Below are 22926 nucleotides of genomic sequence, written 5' to 3' on the forward strand. Positions count from 1 at the left end.
CTAAGCTCATGATTTCACCATCAGCAAACTGCCGCCAGGCTGAGCTTATATCTCCACATTTAATTTGTTTCGTGAAGACAATATCACATGCAGGGGATTACTTTCACAGTGTACAGTTAGGTTTTTTTTTTAATTTCTTTACTGGAATAAGAACATGCACACATGGAATTTCACTGTCATGTGAAATAGAAAGTTTTCATGGATCTCCTGTGGAAAGCCTTTTTGCTTCTATAGGAATTAACAGAGAAAGTAGCAGCCACACATTCAATTGACTGATCATCATCAGCAGGTTTAAGCACTTCTATAAAAGAAAATGTTTTGGCAGTTTGCAGTTCTGGACCATTCAGCTGTGCGCTAACACAATGGCACAATCTTCTCATGAGTGGATATCCCACCAAATTCACGCCAAGGTCAGACTGTGCAGTCCTCAAACTGCAAAAAGCCCAAGAGCTACATGTCAGGCTCTACAGCCCTCAGTTAGTATGTTTGAAAAGATTGCCAGGACAAAGCCTCTTCTCTCTGAAAAGGACATGGCAGCACAGGTTAGCCTTGCAAAGCTGCGTTTGAACAACCACATTACTTCTTGAACAATGTTCTTAGAGTGTAGGAGACCAAAGTGATGTTTGACAATAATCAACAAAAACAAATGCAGCATATCAGCACTGCCAGTGGTCAGGACGGTGGTGAAAGTGTGATGATTTGGGCTTGTTTTATAGTCAGTATAGACCTGCAATGTACAGAGTGAGTCTGTATATGGAAAAAATAAAACAAATCACAGACACTATTTTAAACCTAGTAAGGGTAGTGTAAAAACAAAATCTACAATTATTGGTTACAATATGGCATCTAAATTATGGATTATATGGTACGTTCATCTTACATGTATGAAGTCCTGTTTTAAAACACCAAGAGGGCAAAAAACATTCATAATGGGTCTGCCTGTCGAAACAACTGAGGGTCTGTCTTTGTGAGTTGTGAGCTTATGCAATGCCAAGGTGTCTGTTGTCACAGGACATACAGAATTTAATCAAACTTACACAATGAACAGTTGATGGGTCTTCACTCAAACTCAGGGTTAAGGTGAAGCTCACATGTGATTTGAATTGTGAGGAGCCAAATGAGCTGATGTGTTCTGGTTCAATGCTGTTAATAAGTGCTTTTTTCATCATTTGTTCATTTGGTCAAACACTTGCTATTTTGCTTTTTTCTGCTCTTGTACTCTGTGGAAAAACTAGTCCAACTTAGTCAAGACAGCTGCTCAGATTATTTCTATATTTCTATTATTTCTATTTAAGCAAGCACAGAACAGAAACAACTCATTGAAACAGATTGACATTTATAAAGTCAGACAGCATGAAATGGAGAAGCTGGGGTGATGTGGGGTTGCAAAGCAGCTTGCAGATGCAGGCCAAAGTATCTTAAACAGCTCGTCTTATATGAAATTAGCTAATTGGGTGCATAGAAGGGTCTCAGCTGAGTGATTAGCTGATGTGGGCTGGAATTAAGGACGACTGATCTACTGGAATCAATTCTGCTCAACTTAGGGAGTATTTTTAACTTCGTCTTGTGCAGTCTTATATTTGTCTACACTGATTTATAAGTAGGGCAGAATGATGAGATATGTTTTTGCAGTTTTCTCAAAATGAGATATCCAACAGAAAGAAATAACCAAGGAAAAAAAGTGTTTCGATTCAACACATTAAATATGACAAAACTCTGCACATGTTGTGTTAATAGATGAACCCACTGACAGAATATGGCCTGAATGTGTGCTAATAAATGAAAATATCCACATATAGCAGGCACAGGAATACATGTACACACACATTAAATCCCCATCACTCTTCCTCATTTACGAATCCCACAGCAAGCCCGTGTGATGAGTATGCTCTGCAGAAGGTGTGGCTGTCAACATCAATAAAGGCCTTCCAGTTTGAGCGGCCATTAATACCAAAGTAGCCACTCGGCATGTTGTCAGATATGAATAATGGTTTGCATAACAAATCATTTCACCGCCTGACAGATATTCCAGCGCGTGCAAGGGGCGGCGGCTCGTGTTGCAGGACTTTGCTCCCATCAGCGGCCCCGCCGGCTGATCAAAGCTGAAGTTAAGAACCGCAGAGCGGCGAATTGGCAGAGCGGATTCTTCCTTGTGGATGACACCTTGTTCTGCAGCCACAGAGAAGATAATACAGGGAAAGGTTACGTGCCATGGTGACGGAATGAATCGCCAGCCGTCATAAATAGTTAGTGTCCCGCAGTGGTGATATGATGATTTTTTTCTCGTCACCCCACAGGTCGCTGACCTCATATTTCACTGATGACGTCTGTGTGGCAAAAGCAATTTGACCAGAAAACAACAGCTGGTACCTCCTGTAACTTTCCACGTCAATCCTGCCACCAAACGATTCATCAGCTCTCACGAAAAAGGTTTCAATTCAATTCAATTCAATTTATTTTTCTTTATATAGCACCAGGTGAGTAGAACAGTCACCTTGAGGTCCAGACCCAGTAAAATTTGAGAGAGAACCCCAGTGATCAGATGATCTGCTTTGAGCACTACTTGGAGACAGTAGGGAGGAAGAGCTTCCTTTTAACAGGAAGAAGCTTCCAACAGAACCAGACTCAGGTATGGGAAGTTGGCAATCCTATAGCAGCATAACTAAGAGGTGGATCAAGGTCACCTGATCCAATTCTAAGTATAACCTTTATGAAAAAAGAAAGTTTGAAGCCTAATCTTAGAAAGCTGTTTCCATAATAGAAAGGGCTGATAGGTGAAGCCTCTGCATCCCATTTTACTTTTAAAAATATTAGGAACCACAGTTAAGCCAGCAGTCAGAGAGACAAGTGCTCTGTTAGGATAACTGTGCAGTCTTTAAGATCAGATGGAGCCCGATCTTTCCAGACCTTGTAAGTGAGGAGAAGGATTTTAAATACTGGATTTAACAGGGAGCCAAAGAAGAGAAGCTAATATTGAAGAAATATGATCTCTTTCTCATCCCTGTTGGTACTACACTGCAGCATTTTATTCATTATCAGGCTTTTAGAAGAGCCTGATAAAAAGGAAATGAATGCATATTTGTTTTTCAGCATCACTCTGAGACAAGATTTCTTTTTCTAATTTGGGGAATATTGTACAGGCGAAAAAAGTCAGGCTTTGATATTTGTTAAGCGTATGCACTGAAGGAGACATCCTGGGCAAGAATGACTCCAAGGTTTCCTCACAATGTGACTGGAGGCAAAGGTGATGCCATCCAGGCTAAGCATCTGGTTAGACGCCATGTTCCAGGACATCATCTGCACCGTCTTCTCAATAACACGGAATGTTCTCGATGAAGCTGCTCTGTGAATCCCAAATCCTGTCTTATGTTCCTGCTGTGGGTAGAGGAGGCATCTGAGCATGTCGAGAGCAGTTTTAGGACACAGCAGTGTGCCGTGCAGGGACGGGACAGCAGACACCTGCTGAATGGAAAGAGCTGGCAGAGAAATGGAGGCGCAGTCAGAGAGAAACCAGGTTATACGCCGCATTGCGTGGCCTGTACTGTAACGCTGCAGGAAGCCTGTGAAATGAGGTCACTGGTGGCCTGAGTGTCTGCACAGAATTCAAAATCTATTTGAAGTTTTGGTGCAGAGAGAAAAAGGCACAGGTGAGCTCAGCCCGGACAGTTTCAGAGTCGTTTCATATTCATGCAGCACCAGATTCAGTTTGGAGAGCTCCTGTTTTCTGGACTCCTCCAAAAATCCACACCAGCTTCATATGTTAGATGTATATTTTTGAATGTCATGAGCTTTTGATCACTGCTAAGCTGCCTTAAGTGAGAAACAACACTGCATTTAATTAGCTAAACACGGTGTCATCGGACATAATTAATTTGGCTCCAAAGTTAAACAGTGTTACATGGAGAAAAACACATTAAATTGCCCCAGTTCTGCCCAGCAGTTCATGAAATCATTACAGTAGTTTGATTCTCAGCTGAAACATATTTAAACCGTTTCTCCTTTTTATTATAAAGTTCAACAGCTGCTGCATAATGAGGGAGAGGATGAAATAAGTAATACGCTGAGACTTTTCTGCATACTTTTAATACAGTTTATTTCTGGCTTGGTTGCTGGGAAGATTAAATGTATCCTTAGTTGTTTTGGACCTTTGTGTGTGTGTGTTTGTCTGTTTTTGTGTTTGTGCTTGCAAATGATCATGAAATCAGTCCCCCTGCCTGTCATTTAAACTTCAAGAGGACAAAGTTAAGACATGACTGATAAATCCTGGACTGGAAATGACAGTTCTAATGTTTTGTTTTTTTCAAACAATTTTATTTTGAATCATAGGATACAGAACAGGACCAATAACCTGGGATAGATGAACAGATGGAGAGTGGTAGTATGCATGGATTTACAAAATAATTGTCCATCATGAGCTAAGTACAGGATGAGGTCCTAACTGGGAGCCCTTGTTGTGGGTCAAAAGGTCATTGCTAAGCAGGTCATAATGTGTTATTTTGTAATGTTTGCAGTTACTTTTTTTGGTGTATGCAAACCCAACAGCTGGAAGTCTGTTCACTGAGGGTTCAGGTATTTGCAGTTTAATCACAGGTTTGGAGGTGCACATAGTTTGTGAATGAGGCAGAAAGTGAACCAGAAAGGAATGTGAGGTCCTTGAGAGACTGGTGTGCACAGCTTAGCCAAACAATCGGTGCTTCAGGAAGAATTTGAGATTCATAATGGACCCAAGACATCCAAAGGACCTGACAGGAGATATAAAATCGATAGATCTCATCACACAGCAGACCAAAGAACAGCTTTCCGAAAGCTGAAAGAAACTTGAAGAAATAATTACACACATGAGCAATACACGGTTAGACATACAAGTGCAATCTGACCTCAGTTCACTGCCTTTTTATATAAGCTGCACCTCCCTCTGTATTGCTTTATACTACATATGCTTATTAGCATTATTGCAACCTATTTGTAAGTACTGTATTTGTTTGTATATTTTGGTTTATATTTCCTGGATTGGGCCCTTCCAGCTTGAGCATTTCACATGATTTGCACTTATGTAACACGTGACAGTAAACACCTTTGAATCAACTCTCTCACATGCATTTTTACTGATCTCGTACAGGATTCAAATTTGGTTTTGGCAAGTAAGTGAAAACTCTACAGAATGTGGCTGTGAACCTAACCCTACACTGAAAGAGGCAAGCACAATAAACAGGTGGATGGAGAAGTTAATAGATAAATGTAATAATGTGTTTTGGTGTCAGAGCTCCTGCTGAAGTGTACTTCTTCGAACAATTTCAAAAACAAAAATTGAGTTTTTGATTAAAAAAAAGCTAAATCGATATAACAGGAGCAGCCTGAGAATCAAGAGGTCAAAGGTAACTCAACCTTCAATTAAAGTGACATGCTCTCAGCCCCCAAAACAGGGCCTGGGCTTCAGGATATAAAGGCAAGGTGGAAGGTTAAGAAATTGTTGCTGGCGGTGGTGGAGGTTTGCAGAGGTTTAGCTGCATGTCAGCAAATGTCACAGTTATACTCTCTCTGCACCCTGGCAGCCTTCAGCCTCTCTGAATTTGCTGAATCGCTACATCCACCCTGACATTTTCCCAAAATTGGCCTCAGTGAGGTTAAACTCGTGGACAAAAACTTTCAAAATGCTCCGCGGCGCTTCACAACACCTGGACGTGAGAGGAGATCAAAACTCACCTGGGTGGTGCTGTGTATCAATCAGGCGCAGGCTCGCACGCCTTCTCCTTCCTGACGTGATCCGGTGGGAAGGTTTTGTTTCGGTGCGGTTGCATCAGCCCGACTTAATGAGACAACGAGAGGCGTGCAGGTGCAGGGAGGCCGGTGAACAGATATTGAAGTCCTCATCAGAGTCGCTGACTTGGAGGCTTTTTGTTGGTCTGTATTGCTGAAGCACCGTTATTGCATTTCCCTCTGTAAGCCATATGGCTCGGCAGCTAAACCCCCACACACACTCCCACAAGGTGTCAGCTGAGCCTTCTCCCTCTCCTTCCACATCACAGGTACTCCCACGGCAGCTGAGGTAGCAACACGGGCCGAGCCGAGAGCACGTCAGAGATCAGTGTGAGTGGCAGGAATATTTGGTGATAGACGAGGTCATTAAGTTTTCCTGCTTACATCTGCATAAACAACAACACTTTCTTTTCTTTTCCTAACAGACATGTCAGCAGGCAGGGACGAACCAGTAATGGAACATGAATTTTATGCCGTCAGGTTTGTTTTGCATGGCGTGCTGCTGCAGCTGTGACAGAGTTTTTGACATGTCGGCACAGAAATGACTGCAGCAGCAAATCTTCATTGGGGGGGAATAAAACAACAGCTGAAACTCATAAAAACGAAAAATCTCAGTCTGTCTATGCATGATGTCTCCAGGAAGTCTTTTTATGCTTCCTAATGTTAGTAAGCGGACATGTTTTTACACGCCAACTGGTTTATTTGCTTGAAACCAGTGGTTCTGAAATGGCCGGGCATCGAGAAACCGCAGGGGAAATTTCTAAAGCTACAGCAGGCTAAACAAATATGAATTTGTAGCTTTTTCTGATACATTCCTGTTGACCTTCAGGTTTCTAAAATTCAGCTTCGATCCTTTTATATGATTGCTGCCTGATGCAAATTGTGGAGGCCAGGGCATGCGCCAAAAGACTTTGAAAAGCACAAACAAGGGACTCCAATTAGCTGAGGTTATAGCAGACAGCTAACAGCTACAGCTACCATTTGACTCACTTTAGAGTGAGCCTCAAGTGCAAAAACTCCAGTTTTTGGGTTCGATTGCAGCCCTGGTTGAGGGCAAATATAAAGAGTGAATGCTTTTACTCTAAAGTATCTCCTGATGAGAGCTGTCTTATAGAGCAGTCTTAAACTGTGGTACAGCAAAGTTTAGTTAAGTTAAAGATTTTAGCACTGGTTCTTCCACCATCTCATTTTAGAGTACGATGCATATGCAGGGTGTGAGCTTGGATCTGTCACAGACTATCTCTCAGTGTAATCAGAGTACAGGAAAAGAAAAATGATTTGTAAAAATGGAAAAGATTAAATTCTGCTGAACAAAAAGTGGAGAGGAAAAAAGATGAATGTCCCCGTGTGGGAATTAACAGAGGCCGGTGAAATAAATCGGGAGGAGTGAAGGAGGAGTGGAGGTCTTTTCTTGTGCCTGGTGTTAGGAAATAGTCCGAGTAATCTGATTGCAACAGGACATCACTCTCTGCTCGTGTCCTGGAGGAAGAGCAGAAAGCGGCGGTTTCCCCTCGTAAGTCCTCTTCCCATTAGGCCGCGCATCGTTTGGGAGATTAATCGAAGCTCACGCGTGAATGCTGTCACATTTGTCAGCTGCCTCATCCGATAATGTGAGGCTGCGGGCGAGCTTTCTCCTACCTCTGCTGTAAAAAGACCACCAAAGGTCACAGTGGGAGATACTCAGAGAAAAAGAAAAGAATATATACCCTGTAGAAAAAATAAGAGAAAGAAACAAAGGTAAATGCTTTTATTTGTTAGCAATCGAAATCAGCATCATTAACAGCTGATCTGTTGGTTTAAGAAAGACAGCAGTGCGCTGTGGAGCCAAACCCTGTAAGCCTCATCTGTCTGCATTCATTAAGAACAGCAGAGTTTGTGTGATGATGCCACTGAGTATCCTCGGTGAGAGAGAGGGAGCGACATCCCAGCAGATGTCAGAAGAAAGAGGCACAGACAGCAGATGAAAAACCTCTGTTGGCCTGCACCATAATTCATGCTCGGCCAGCCTCGCCGCTCGTCATGTCTGTTGATTTTAGGGATCATATTGAATGCGGTGGTGATGGCCAGTGTTTGGCCGGCAGCCTTGTAGCTCCTCCAAAAAGAAACTGAGCCAACATTTGTTTTTCTCGCTCCCTTCCTCCTCCTAACGCCACGCCTCTGAGAAGCAAACACGTTGGCTGATATATTTCCGGGCAGTGCCGAGGAGCAGCGAGGCCCGGATCAGGCTTGTTGTTGTTGTTATTTACCTGGTGATGGTCTGTGTCTGGCCCCGGGAAACGTGACAAGGAAGCAAGGAGAAATTTTCCATTAACTCGAGAAATTGGAACATGCTGTGCTGCCAAACAACCCAATCGCCCATTTTTTTTTAGTGTCCGCCCAACGGACACATGCTGGTGACGCAGGGTGACTTTGTTTTTCGACCACCGTTGCACAGCCCCCCCCCAAACAGGCGGGACAAACAACTCTACCCACACCCACTACAGGTACCATTCGGTTTATTCCTAGGTTTTAGTGTCTGTGCAGTCTTAGTTTGCAGTCTTCTGCCTCTTATTAGGCTCCTGGTGCTTTCATGAATCTGTTTTGTGACCTCAAACAGTGGTGCCAGCAGCTGAACCTGTATGCACTGAGGACACATGTGCTTAAACCCTCATAATTCATTGTTTTTGAATTCTGTTTTCACCAGCAGATTCTCTGTGATCAGGTCTTAATAGAGTTTAAACCTGTTTTTCAACCCTTGAAATTTCATTGTAGATGTCTCCTGTACTCCAAGAGAAAACAATGTTAATTAAAAGTATGTTTCGAGGCCTGTTACTCTGCAAATATTCATAACATAAGGTATTTTTTTGTGTGGATTAATTAAATAGACTAAAGTCATTGTTACAAAGAATGAGCTGATCCTGAAGGGGTCAGGTGGGAACTTGTTTTGTATGGAATAACCCCGCTATCATTTCCTCCTGTTCTTTCCTGCAGCCCCAGATCCCATTATAGCTTCTCTCTGTTTATGATGGATGCAAAACCTGCCTTGGCTTCTGCTCCCTCGGCGCTACATAAACCTCATTACACTGTTTAAAATAATAAAGCATCTCAGAGGAGACCCGCTTTATGCCAATTAAACCAAACACAATAAAACCTCCGCCGAGCTGCACCAATAAAGCCTTTAATCCGAATCATTGGAGACCGGGCCTGTGAAGGGTGGCGGTGCGTATTCCTCCGGTGCGCGTCCTTAAAAGCACATAGCCGTGTGTCTGCTGCAGCTGCCCAAATCGAATGAAATAAGATCAAAAACGCTCTCGCTGGCCTTCCTGTCTGTGGCAGCTTCTTTAATCTGGGTCTACATGAGGCAGAGGAGCATTCATCAGGTTAGAGAGCCCAGTGCCGCCGGCAGCGTCATCCACCTACTTCTCTGTAACCATCACAATATTTTTGTTGTCCTTTTTAAGATGCCACACAACTTTTTCTCATTAAAATCGTTTACAGATGCTGGGTCGCTCAGATGTGAGATGACAACTTGAACAAATGAGAGACAGGATGGTGTGACTAAGAGGACACTTCATGGCGCAAAGATAATAATATATCCAGAGAAAATTCTCAAAACAGTGGCTGGAGCATGTTTACCCCAGCTTCAGGGAACCAGACCATTAGTTGAAAAGTGTACTTCTCTTCTTTTTGTGCTTCTGTAGTGCTACCCCTTTTCTCCTTAACATTTGAGCTCAGCTTTTTAAATCATGACAATGTGCATTTCACTAATCACAAAAAGTTTATTGTTGCTTAGTGCGTTGATTTTAACAGCTGTATATTTAAGAAAAGAAGGCCATTTTTAATAGCTGTGCTTTCCTTTTATTTCCTATCATATATCATCTGTTCTGGTGGTGGATCTTCTAAAGTTTGGTTTCAACCATGGCTAACAAACTTTATGTTTGTGAGGGGCTAAAGCAACTGGTTTCAAGCAGAAGATGGAGTGAAGGCCCAGTATAAGATCAAGGATTATTTTCAGCCTCTTTAGTAAAAATCCATGAATAAACATTTACAGCTGGAAACCGACAGACTAGATCCTCTTAAAACTGCTATCAAGAAAATACAACACTTACTGAACATGTATAGAAGTTATATGACTTTGAATGTGAAAATTGCATTGCTAAAGTGTTGTTTTCATCATAGACTGTATAAAAAAGATGGAAACTGTGACCTTACCTATTAGTTTTGGATTTCATATTTAAAAGCCTTAACAGTAATAACAGTTTGAAAGGAGCCATATTGGCTTTTGAGTCAGAAGTGACCATATTTGGATGAGAGAGCTAAGTTATCAGCTACTGCTAGTTAGCTGGGTTATCAAGCTGTATCCACAGTCTGTACTGGAGCATCACACAGACACAGAAATCTGATAATTTGTACTTTGTGACACCCAAATAAAATCCATAATTTGACTAAAACTGGAGTTCAGAGTTCTTGATTGGTCTGCTAGTATATTTAAATCCACAGCAGCCATATTATTGGTCAGAAAATTACGTTGCAAATGCTCCAAAAGGCTCAAGCAGCACAATTACCATCCTGAGGTCCAGTTCAGTGACTTCAATTAGCTGAGGTGAAGCCTAGAAGACAGCTAGCAGCTACAACCACCTGTGCTGGCCCCAAAATGTAAGCCTACAAAAGATAAATATCTGAGTTATAAGTTGTCATGAAGGTGAAATGAGCTATGGAGACTGTATCAAGCTGAAAGCACGTTTATTTCAGCCATAAATCAGACATTTTAACTGAGTCTAACTCTGAGTCTATGGGGACAGACTCCCTCCTAGAGAAAACATCAAGTGAATGTTAGAAGAACTTTTGATACTTGACTTTTGTCACATTAGCTTCTTTTTTGTTAAAATCCTTTCAGAGATTAAGCAGGATGTACTTGTGTTTCATTAGTTTAACACTGAGTTAAGAAAGCTATTAGAAGTAACTGGAAATAATGGGTGAATAGCAGAACCAGATCCCCTCACAATACAGGTCAGGTTCATTTATCCTCTGGCAGTATTTTGACTATTTCTATTTGACTTTTTCATTTTTCTACAAGTCTCACTCGTCTGCATGTCCTCAAAGTATGTGCTCTAATCACGTCTCCCTCTCCCCATGTAGATTTATGCTGCTGTAATGGACTAACCACCAGCGTTCTCACACAGTGGGAGGTCAGAGGTGAGTGTTGTCACGCCATAAAGGAGCACTCTATTTGTATCCCCCGCTTAAATTACACTCTTTCAATTAAATCCCAGTCTTCTTCACATTGTCTGTGTCAGTGTGGTTTAAATTCATGTTTGCGCCTGTATGTCCATGGATCTGTCTGGCTGCTTTAATTGAAAACCCATGAGAGCAGAGCCAGAGCCATTAATCAGGGGTTCGTCCCCACACTGCAGAGGTAAGAGGAGCAACACTCGGCTCTCTGACAACGCCGACTTAGGGTGACATCATCTGCAGACCAGGCAGCCTGATGAGGGAGCAGGCAGAAATAGAGATTAAAGAGGACGGGAATGGCATTCATTTGACTCGTATGATGGCACTCATTGAGATGTCAGGGCACGAAATTCACATTAGTCAACAGGGATGTGCTCTTGCCGGAGGCTGCAGGCAAAAAAACCATTAGGTATTACATGATTTCACACCTGTGTGCACCTTCTCATTAAGGTGACCAGATGTTTAGTGCTTACATGATACTTCAGTTTAAACATTAATTTATAGCTCTGGCCATTGATCACCAGAAGTATTGAACCTGAAGCTGCACCCTTGCAAAGGTGATCCTCATTATTTGAAACTTTAGACAGTGTTTGTACAGTAAACCCTTTGATCCAAAAGCTCATGCAGTTTCTTTTGTTAATCTTTAGCTATGTATCATGTTATACAGAGTGGATTTGCCTAATCATCATTGGAGACACTCGTCTTTGGCTGTGAGTAGAGGCTCCACCTACCTGCAGTTTCTGAGGGACAGCCAAGTCCTGAAAAGGTGAAGGAGTAAAGGAGTAAATAAAGGGCTGTATTAAGACCCAGAATCAGATAAATAAGGATTATTTTAAACTGTGACTTATGCAAAGCTGCTGTAGTAGACTCTATGAATAAAGGTATGGCTCTGGACATGAGCAGAATAAGTAAGTCCACTTTAATAAAGCTTGAATTTGGTTTGTCCACTATGTCAAACTAGCCACTCCAGTGTTGCTCAGTGGAGATTATACATGTGTAGACAGGGTTCAGCCCCATAGGCTAAGTCTACACTAATCCGGATAAATTTGAAAACGGTGTTTTCATCCAAAAACACTCCACGTTCACACTATCGTTTTCAATCGTTTTCATCCACACTGAAAACGCTTACGTTCCTGTACTGTGCATGCATGAAACGTAACACGATTCGACCTGCGCCATTTCCATCTGCCATTTATTTACTTTCTGTCTCTTTGAAACGTTGCGGCAAAATGTCAATGAGGTGGAGTTCAAAGTTGCAAAAGCGACGAGCTATCTAGAGCATGTACAAAATGATATTAATCTTTAATAGGGCTGTCAAAATTGAAAGCAAACAAGCTGTACAATGCTGTCCGCTATCTTAGTTGGACTGGTCACATGACTGCATCATATGACTAAAATGCGTCATCATTTTTGAAAGCCTCTGTTTTCACAGTTAACACAACGACGCGGAAACTGCGTTTTCAAATGTATCCACTTTGGAGATCTTTTTCATAAAGCTGTGTTTTCCTTAATCAAAAACATCGTCCGAGTGTGGACAGAAGACCAAAATGGAGAGAAAAAGACGCGTTTTCAAACGAAAACGTATTAGTATGGGCATGGCCTTAATCTGATTGTAGGCGCACCTTGCCGACCGATTGTGAGCTTTTTAAACATGAATAAAAAATCAAGGGGTAAATTTGACTTAGAAACCGAGGAGCACACTGACTTGTCAATCATATGGTAACCAAACCCTTAATCACCCCCTGCTTCATTGTTCTCTCTGACTCTAATGGGACTGTAATGAACAAAATACATATAATTTTATATTTAATTAAATGCAAAAACTAGCAACAGAGCCCATAAACCCATCAGGAAAGTTTTTTCTGAGGTCACAGATCCACTGAGTAGCAGGGTCATTCATTTAGACATCGATAGAGTCAGACTGAATTTTACAGACACTAGAATAAATGCAGTTGTAGATGCACTGTCACCTTCACTTTGCATATCCATATGCCACAGCCATCCCAGATCTGTTTGAATAGCTTAAACTCGGGTGTGTGACTGTTACACGAGGTGGATGGTGTTTGGTACAACAAAGTCAGAGCGCGAACCTCAACTCAGCACAGCTACGAGCTGTCATCATTGTCTGGGAGCAACAAATACGAGCACCGTGAAGAGAAGCGGAGGGGTGTGAGACCGTGCCCGTCAGATCCCATTTCCTTTGTTTGTGCATTTATGACTGCTGGTATCAAGCTAGCGTGTGACACGGGGTGGCCTCTACGTGTTGTGCTGCTACCCCATTGATCTGCCAAGGCTAACAGTAATTACCACTAATCCCAGTCAAAGGACATTGCAATTTGTGTCATGTCTCTCCTGGGCCCCTATAGGCCATTATCTGCTGGTTCATTAAAAGGGAAGACAGTCCCAGCCTGACCCCATGGCTAACTGAGCGCTGAGTGAAGTGACAGGACACACAGAGTTGAGCTAAACCAGCTGTGACATGCAGAGCACATGTGGAAGCCCTGGTCTTTACTTCTGGAAAAATTCACCCACCGAGGAGCAGTTTGGTGTCTGCGCTGTGATGTCTTACAAAGTGTGACCGAGATCCAGCGATATAGCGTGTAATTATGGAATTTAAGCAGTCTTAATGGAGTAAAGGTGCAGGATAAGTGCATGTAAAGGGATTTCTACAACAGCTTACTCGGTACGGTCTAACTGCCTGGCTGTTTTTATTGCTGAACTGCAAAATAATTGCCAACTTGAACATTCCAGGAAAGCTGTGAGAGCAGAGTTGGAGAGAGCCGAGCTCAGACTGATTAACTGGCATGAAGTGTTTCCCACTGTTGATGTAATGGAAGTAAGGATTTTACTCAACCCGCTCAGGGGTGTCGAGGTGCCAAACGTGGGCGAAGAACAAATTCAAGCACCTATTCTTTCAAATAAAAACACGTCTGGACGCGTTCACATCTCTGTAACTCTTAAATGCTACAAGAACCAGCACATGTCATCGTTGCCCAGCTGACACGATGAAGGGATTGGCCTGTCTGAGAATTACTGAATGTTGTAGGCTATGCAGTGTGACTATTTGATCAGTTTTATGGATTATTACAGCCTGTAGTGTCGGTGTTCATTAAACAAGCCTGGGCTGGTAACGGCAATAAAATTGACCCTAAATCTGGAAAATTATGAAGAATGTGAATAGCAAACAGATTTGTAACGCTAAATGTGCAACATAGCGTCACATTGGAAAGTGTGTGTCTGTTTCTGAGCAAGTTAATGCAAAAACCTGGCCAGGCTTCTGGCAGACATGTTGCTAACCCTGGCGGCTTTGACCGGTCAGGGGAGCACGGTGTCGAACTTACCAACCTGCCGTGACAGTTACTGTGAGGCAGAGACAGAACACCGGGATCTGCTGGTCTGTGTACATCTCTGCATGCGCAGTGAGCAAGAAACAGACCGGGGAGAATATTTCGCACTTTACAGCCTGAACCAGCGAGAGAGGACCAAACCACAGTTAATGTCACATATGGCAAAAACAAAGATCGAGCCTCCCATAATCTGCAATTAGCAGATTGAGTGGATTTTAATGGCTGTTTTTTTGGTGAGGTCTTATTTGGGGCACACGATGACGTCTGTCTACTGATGACGCTGGGTGTGGCTTTATGTTGGGCCACAAGGGCAGCCTGTTGACTGCATCAAGATGGACGTGGCCACTGTGATTTCACCCTCTGGTTTTGGACTACACATTTTGGCCACTGTAGTGTTCATACACACACACATACACACACAAAAGTCTGCTTATTAGTGCTAAGTACCAGACTAATAAAATCTTAGACTTTCGCTCACCTAAACTGCAGCACAGACTTCTGTTAGAACAGTTAACCATAGAGGAGCCAAATCTAAAAGATAACAATTACTGACTCTAGTTAGGCAGAGGAGGCATAACTAACTAATCTAATTAGTTTATTTCCAAGTCACAGGTGAAACCCAAGTGGACCTTCAAACTTTTGTAAGGTTTTACCAACCAGTGCATTTGAATTGGACCTGGATTTTTTTATTAAACTAAATTTTCTTTCATTACGGGAGCAGCACCAACTTAAAGCTCACATCTTTCCACTTTCTGCAAGAGTTCACACAGAAACAATCCCTACAAGACATATCTTACAACTTAAATACCTTGTACTTGATAGTTATTTTGCAACATATATTGAAATTCAGCATGTTTGTGTAACATTCCCTTTCTACTTAATTTAAAGGCAGCACAGTGAGTTACAAATCTGCCACGGGCATGCTCTGCACTTTTAGTAGAAAATACGGAAAAGCCCTGAAGTCGTTTTACACATGTGCACAAATTCAGTGCAAAAACTGTGCTTAATAAGGGCCGGCTTATCAAAATGCTCATTTATTTTGTCTCTGACCTCCATGCGGGTTTTATTTTATGTCAACAAGCAGGATTTTGTTTGTGGTCCTCAGAGCACTTAAAAAATTAGAGCCAGCGGCCTGCATATGGACGTTTCTTTGGTTCCCGGTGTGCTCCTGGAAAGACAGATTGCTCTTTAATATTTAGATGTAATTTCGCAGCGCTCAGAGTACTGCCCATGGAAGTCTATTCCCCTTTTATTGTTTTGAGTTTTAATGAGAATGCACTGTACTTTCCCCAAGCCATGGAAAGGATGATGGTAAGAGATACACGCTCTGCCAAATGATGAATAATGTGGTTTTAGTTGTAAGCTTTGTTGTGGTATTTAAACTGGAGCTTTTCTGCGTTTCCTTAATTTCTGAATATATTTCCTGTGGTGGATGTTCATATTAAAGTAACCCCCGTCAGCTGTAAGCTCAGGATGCAGACTGCTATGAGCATTTTTTTGTGCTCATGAATCCGTATAACACCATGGAGAAAAGATAGGACATTTCACCCCCCGAAAACTATGTGTTTATGAGGTGCAGCCAGCAAAAAGGTAGTTGTCTTAAAGGGGAACTAGCTAAAACAGCTTGTTTCAGACAAAATCAACACCAAGGCCATTGAGGTTGTGAGAATATTCAAAAGTCATCAAGAGGGTAAGAGTGCTGGTCGTATAACTCACTGGTTTACAAGCTGGGAAACTTCATTTTTCATTTTTTTGAATTCTTTTTTAAGCTTTATTTTAATGATTTGATTGGTGATTCTTAAGATGCAATTTTATGTCACAATAACCATTAAAATTAAAGGTCTCCCCATATTCATTCCGATAAGGGCTTCAAAATAACTCCTTGGATTCGTTTCAAGATGGCTGCCAAGTTGCAAGACTTGCTTCTAGGAATATTTTGGATACTGAAGGGTTTTTTTACTTTGGGAAGTAAAATAAACGATCCAGTATGGATGCAATTACTGTGAAATTACAAAAACGTGGAAAAATGAAAGTGTGAATTATTTCTCACAATTCCATTTAACCCCAGCTTTTCAGATTGTGTTTTTCCGCCTGCTTCCTTTCCACAGATGTGACCTGATTGAAATGTTTGTGCTCACTCCAGTCAAACTTTGCTGGTATGATACAGCTCATATGTAAAGCTAAAAATGCGTCCCTCAGACTAAACATTGTGCTGATTTGAAGTCTCTTCATATAAACTGATGGAAATGTTTCAGTCATACAAATTAGAAGCCGCAGGTTTCACCTCTCGTGTTTTACTGTCCTCAGCTGCTTGTTATTTCCACGGTGTGGCTCCGGAGCTTTGTTTGTATAGCGTTCATCCCTTCCTTCTGACTCATGTTTCTGCTCCAGTAGTCATTATGGACGAGCTTCCTTTGCAGCTCTGCGGTGGGGCTGAGCTGCTCTGTGGATGTGTGTGTGATATTTAAGGAGCCTTCTGGATCAATTAAAATAAAAAGAGCCCCCTTTAAGGTGTGGATCGCGTTAAGATGACAATCTTCCACTTTGTCATTTACATTTATTTATTAAAGCAATTACAGCACATGTCCAAAATATCATTAAACAGACAGATGACTGTAATCAATATCTAAAATGCAGCTTGAGGGCTTTAATGGCCTCGAGGCTGTAATAGCTCCCATATTTCCTGTGAAAAACACACGCAACCAGGTAATACTGAGTACATCTGTAACTGTAATGAGCACCAATGATCACACGATGAGGAATCTCATCTCCTTCTTACAAGAAAAAGTAAAATTGTTTTCACTCACCTTTCACCTTTACCTCCTCCAAAGAGCTGGAGGAGGGATGCACCAGTTTCTCATCTAATACTGACAGCTTTTTTTCATTTTTTTGATCGTAGTGTTAAATGAATGAGACTCCGGAGACTGCATTCTTTTAGTTCTTTTAATTCCTTTATGTTTAATGCTACAGTTACACTCTAGAAACACTAGCGGTTGGAAACCACAGCACAACCAAAATTATTGCGGCTGTGCAGTCTCGTTGCCTTTGAAAGGGTATGAAATAAAATGCCATTGCATCAGTGTGGCATTAAAATAAGACAGAATTATATAATTAAATAAGACAGAAGTCTGTTGCCAGTTTTTGATTGAATGGAGGTCAATTTGGCGAGTACATGCAATCTGTTTTTTATAATAACAGTAATAAGGGTGATTAACTGTAATTGGTGAAAATTGCATATCTGTTGCTGTCTGTTGCCAATCTGTTGCTGTCTACAACACTATAAATTCACATTAAACATGCATTAACTATTTACACTCAGAGTCCAAGCAGAATCTCATGGATTTCATTTTTTTTTTAATTTAATTCCTCTACAAATAGAGACTGTAATTGCTGTAGAACTGCAACATGATGTCCTCAACCTTGTGCTTATATAGCAGTACAACCGGAATACAACTAGTTGGCAGCCAGTTGAGTTGAGTGGTGTACTGCAAACAAGTTGCTCATCAGTGCAGACTGACTTAGAGTGATTGCAATGTGTCGGCAATCTGTCTGTTTTCATAAATAAGACAGACAAACTGCTAAAGGTTTGCAAATAACTGCTAAGAGTGATTGTGGTCAGCCAGGACGGACTGTGATTGTTTGGAGACCTTGTGATTAAATGTATGACTTGCAAATGGTCTCCACCCCAAAAAACTCTCTCTATATATATTTGATTAAATTATATAGAACCTACCGAAGGTAGAGAACTGATATTTTTAGAAAGATAATAAATTGTAACAAGACTAATTTAAAACAGTATTCATTCATTTGATTTATTTGCAATAGTCTTATTTTAGCTTTATGTGATTTTAAACTTGATCACACACAGCTGCCATTCAGTCATACTACTTCTTCTTTTCTCTCCTCACACAGACTGTATGCTGACGGAAGCAGGTTAATGGTACAGTATGTGCAGTAAAACTTTTCTCAGGTATTAAAATACAGTTTGTGAAGGGGGGGGCCTCAGTACTTCCATGTATAGAAATGCATTAAAAAGTACAAACGTAAAACTTTTTTAAAAATCAAGATTCTCAGAAAGATTCTGAATGGTTTTCACTGAGACCCTGTTACTTTATTTTAATTATGAAACAATAATCTCACAGCTACAAGATCCAGATCTCATGATCAAGAACTTTTATGAGGTAGCCTCTATATATTTTTATTATTTTATTACACTGACCCAAACACCTGGGATCCTCTGAACTCACAGACATACTGTAAAGAAAAAATGTGCACGTCTCCATATATGACAAACAAAGTGAAGCCTACATTTACTTCCAGCCGCAGTTAACATATTTTACAAATGTGGATTTCTGATTAGCCGATTACAACACACACTGACAATAATGAGGATCATTTTTCCTGCTCTAATCCCAGCCTCTGACCTTTTAACTCAGGGTTTTATTCACATTTCAATGAAGCCTCCAAATGAGCACTTAAGTGGAGTGTTGGGAAGAAAATTGACGATTTTGGACAATTTTGGACCTCAGCATCAAACCTTACAGTAAATTATACAGCTGGGATATAAGCAGAGGATATGGAAGGAGTGTGAATATCTGCACTGGGGCCAGAATCCCAGAAATGATGCCACTTGTCAGGCAAACCTCTGCATTTTTGTCTCGAAAATAGCCAGTTTCAGATATCCCTGAAAAACCAAGACTTCCAAATATGCTCTCCTTGCCGCAGAGTAATTCCTGTCAGTGGCTGAGTGCACTGTACTGAAGGAAAAATCATTATGATTTTGTTTTTGTCTCCCTAACTGATGTCATTTTTGTAAAATATTTGTGTAGAATATACAGAAAGCTGGGATAGACCCAAGGAGACAGGCATGCAAGTTCTCCACAAATCCAATTATAAAATATCTTTAATCTAAATGTGTATTTCAGCCACAGAAACAAGCTGTGACCTTGAGAATCCAGCAGCAAAACCTTGCCATTACGCAGAATATTAGCCATTACTCTCCTGCTTGGCCATTTCCTGTTCGGACCCCCCCACCCCATCCAGAGAGGGGAAAAAAGACTCCAATTTGGAGTGGGCTCAGGCCAAAACCACCGTGCCACTCAAAAGCCGGGCTGCTTGTGTCATTTTCCACTGGGTTTCCGTGGTATATTTTGACAGACCATTTCAGCTAAGCTTCAATAAATAGAGACGGAGGTTCTTTTTCTCTCTTCTTTCTTTGGTTTTCATTCAGAATCTGCAACATTAAAGTTGGACCCACGCTGATTTATGTGGCAGGCTAAGGTCTCGTTTAACAGATTTGGTTGAGCCACTAAAATCAAAATGGCTTCAATTATTTCTCCCCTCTGACTGATTGCATCGCGCCCTCTTGCTGCAGTTTACCTCTCGCTGCATTAGTAATTGATGGTCAGCGTTTGGCTCAGGATGTTGTGTTTCAACCGGGTACCAAATGATGGGCAAATAAGTGGAGATCATGATGGATGTCCGTGGTTCTTCCCCCAGCGTGTCTAAAATCACGAAGTCGTTATTTGTCTGAAGGACTTGGGAAAAAAAAAGTGTAACTGCCACTATGTTTCAAGGGTAAACAATCCTTCCCCTTAGCACAAACTAAACACTTTAACACATTTTCTGCTTGATAAAGCCTTGTTCAATTTCCTGTGCTTTGTACCCCTCAGATCAGCCTGACACATGCCAGCACCCCCTCCCACCAACATTGTCTTGGACGTGAATTACAAAGAGGAGCTGCAGGACCAGTCGATCAGACGCCCGCCCTACCTCGTGAATGAATTTACTTCAATTAGAGGTTGCAGTCGAGCACAAGAGGACAAAGCGTGTCGTCTTTTATGAACATTTATTGTTACACAGTGTAATGACCATGCACGCTGTGACCCGAGCTAATGACACCATAGATTAACTCCAGTGGGTAGCCTTTGGGAAAGTCCAAAACTATTCCAAAGGTATTGATTTCGAGGCTTGCTGTGAAATTGAACTGTCAGGTGTTCCACTGGGCCCTGATATGATATTGATTCCTCCTGCTTAGCGACCAACAAAGAGTCTGGTTACCTGAAACAGCTCGGACAAGAGGACCCCTCCCCCAAAACTGCTTATTGGAATTTTAAATAGAAATTTGATAAACTCTGGCTCTCAGGGGAATGTGAGTGTTGCTACCTGGTCTCCAGACACTTTCTTTCTGCTCTCACTAAGACCATTAGCCATGCTTGGTGATTTGAATCCACTTCTGCATTAAGCAGAAGCCTGATGCTGAGATCTTCTCTGTTACCACTAACAGTGGTAACACAACACTAACTCATGGCTTTCCCAGCAACACTGGCTAGTAGGAATATTTGGATGCTATAGCCAAAGAGGAGCTCCTTTTTTGGATAACATAAATAGTTTAACAGCCATTAAAAGGTCAAAGCAGCAGACATGGCTCATATATGCAGAAAGTGTCCTTTAATGTCTGGGCCCCCACACATCCGATCAGTAAAACGGGTCCATTGCTCCTAATTGTTGATTTCCACAGAGCAGGTTTATGATTGCAACTCAAGTAATCCTACTGTAGCTCATCAAAATCGAGCAGTTTTTGGTGTTTGGATCTAACCAGCAAGTGAAAACAAAAGTACAGTGAATCAGCAACTGGAAAAAAACAAAACAAAGGTCCCAAAAGTAAACCACAGTCTCCTGGTTGACAAAACTGCAACTTGTACCACTGCCATTCCTCCAACACGCCAATGCAGACTTTTGGAAACAGAGCAGTTATCTCTCAAATGCCAGTATTGGTGCACAAAGGGATGCATATGTTCACATACACAGGCATGAAACTTTGAAAAAGTGTTGCTGCAGTGGTTAGTTGCAGCTCTGCTTCACAGCAAGAGAGTTTGAGCTACAGTCCAAAGACATTTGGTAGGTTAACTGGTGATTCTAAACTGGCCGTAGGTGTGAGTGTGATTTATTGACTGCCCATCATAGCAAATTCTGTCCAAGAGTAGAGTTTTAAATGCGAGTAGACATCTTCATGAATCCAAAAATGTGTCACACTCACACCGTGAACTCTACAGCTCACGGTATCTGAGATAAGCAAAAATGTGACCTATAAGCGAGGCGTACTAGGAAAAAGCCTTTGCAATCCAGTAAGAACATTAGAGCAGAATTAGTTTGCCACTGAATGTACTGTTTAAGGAAAGAAGGGGACATTTTGGGAAAAATGTGCTCTGACAGATAAATGAAAGCCAGAGGAACATTTTTAGTCTTGATAAAAGAATATCTCGAGAGAAAAACCTCATAGCAACTGTGAAGCTAAATGGTCTAAATATTCTGGTTTCTTTTAGTTTCACTGCCTCAGAAACCCGGCAGCTTGTAGCCACCGAATCTGTAAATTCTGCAACATCTCAAAGGGTGCTTGACAATTTTTGAGGCCATCTGTTCAAAAGTTGAACTTGCACCAGAAGTGGACCTTTCAACACGACAGCGATCCTGAACACTCGAGTAAATCCACCAAGGGGGAACACAAAAGGCTAAAGAAATGGAGTGTTTAGGAAGAAAAAAAACATGGAAATGTGGTGGTGGATTTGAAACAGGCAGTTATTACAAGAAAACCCCCAGACATCTTGCAAATGAAGGACGGGTAAAAAGGACATGCTGGATAACCATCAGCTGCCAGAAGACTGAATTATTAAATTACAATTTATAAAACAAACAAAAAAAACTCATTTTTGGCTGAATATATAAAAAACCAAAACACTACAAGGCTTACAAGAACAAACCCCACTTCCTGTTTGATCTTTATTTCTTTTTTGGTTTTTTCAATCTTGGTTAATAATTGGTTCTAAAATGAAATTCACGCTGCCTTCTGTCACTTTTTCTGTCATTTACTTGATGCCCTTCTTGCACTTTCTAGCATTTTTTACATCTTTTCTTTTATTATTTTATACTTCCAGTGATACTGGTCAATAACCATGGAAAGGCATTGCATGGGTGTCTGGTCACAAGCATTTCTTGTCAGATAACTAATTTTTATTTATTATTAAAAAATTTTGTTAAAAAAAACCAGCCACACAGTACATGAACTTTTCTTCCTCACAGTAATATTAAGATGATTTCTTGCTTTGTATGAGATGATCTAAATCAAACCACTGTGGCACAAACACCACTGACAGTGTTTGTGCCATGTTGACGATGAATACTATCGCCTACAGTATATGTGTGGAAGTGCCCTGATCCAGGCCTTCAGTTTGTGTGCAGGCTTTGTTTTTTGTGTGTCTGCCTAAATTTAATTAACCATGATTTAGATGTATGATGATGTTTTTTTCCCTCTAGTAGCCGATTTGCAAAAAAAACCCCTGGACGTTCCCGGCTACAAACTGGGACTGTACTGAATTGCAAGATGTGCACAGACTGGCGAAAGCCAAAAAAAATATTGTCCATAATTTTTTCCAAACCTGCGTTGTACTGCAGCTTTGGTTTTCTGCATGTATTATATTTACTGACTTTATCTTGACTGCGCTATTTAACTGTCAAAACAAGACAAATGGTGCATATGAAAGAGTCACATTTGAATAAATGTTCTTAATCAACATAAATAAATGTTCCTTCATGCAAGAGTTGAATTTAATTT

The 22926-nt window shown here is 41.3% G+C and overlaps 1 long non-coding RNA gene across 1 annotated transcript; it reads left to right on the plus strand.

Annotated features, from left to right (window-relative positions):
- Positions 1-8150: 8150 nt before the first annotated feature.
- On the plus strand, positions 8151-22697 carry LOC109197378 (uncharacterized). Its single transcript, XR_002058500.2, has 3 exons — positions 8151-8240; positions 10876-10932; positions 19988-22697. It is a non-coding gene; the product is annotated as an uncharacterized LOC109197378 (long non-coding RNA).
- Positions 22698-22926: the final 229 nt, after the last annotated feature.

This window comes from Oreochromis niloticus, linkage group LG16 (assembly GCF_001858045.2).
Source record: "Oreochromis niloticus isolate F11D_XX linkage group LG16, O_niloticus_UMD_NMBU, whole genome shotgun sequence".
NCBI classification, from domain to species: Eukaryota; Metazoa; Chordata; class Actinopteri; order Cichliformes; family Cichlidae; genus Oreochromis; species Oreochromis niloticus.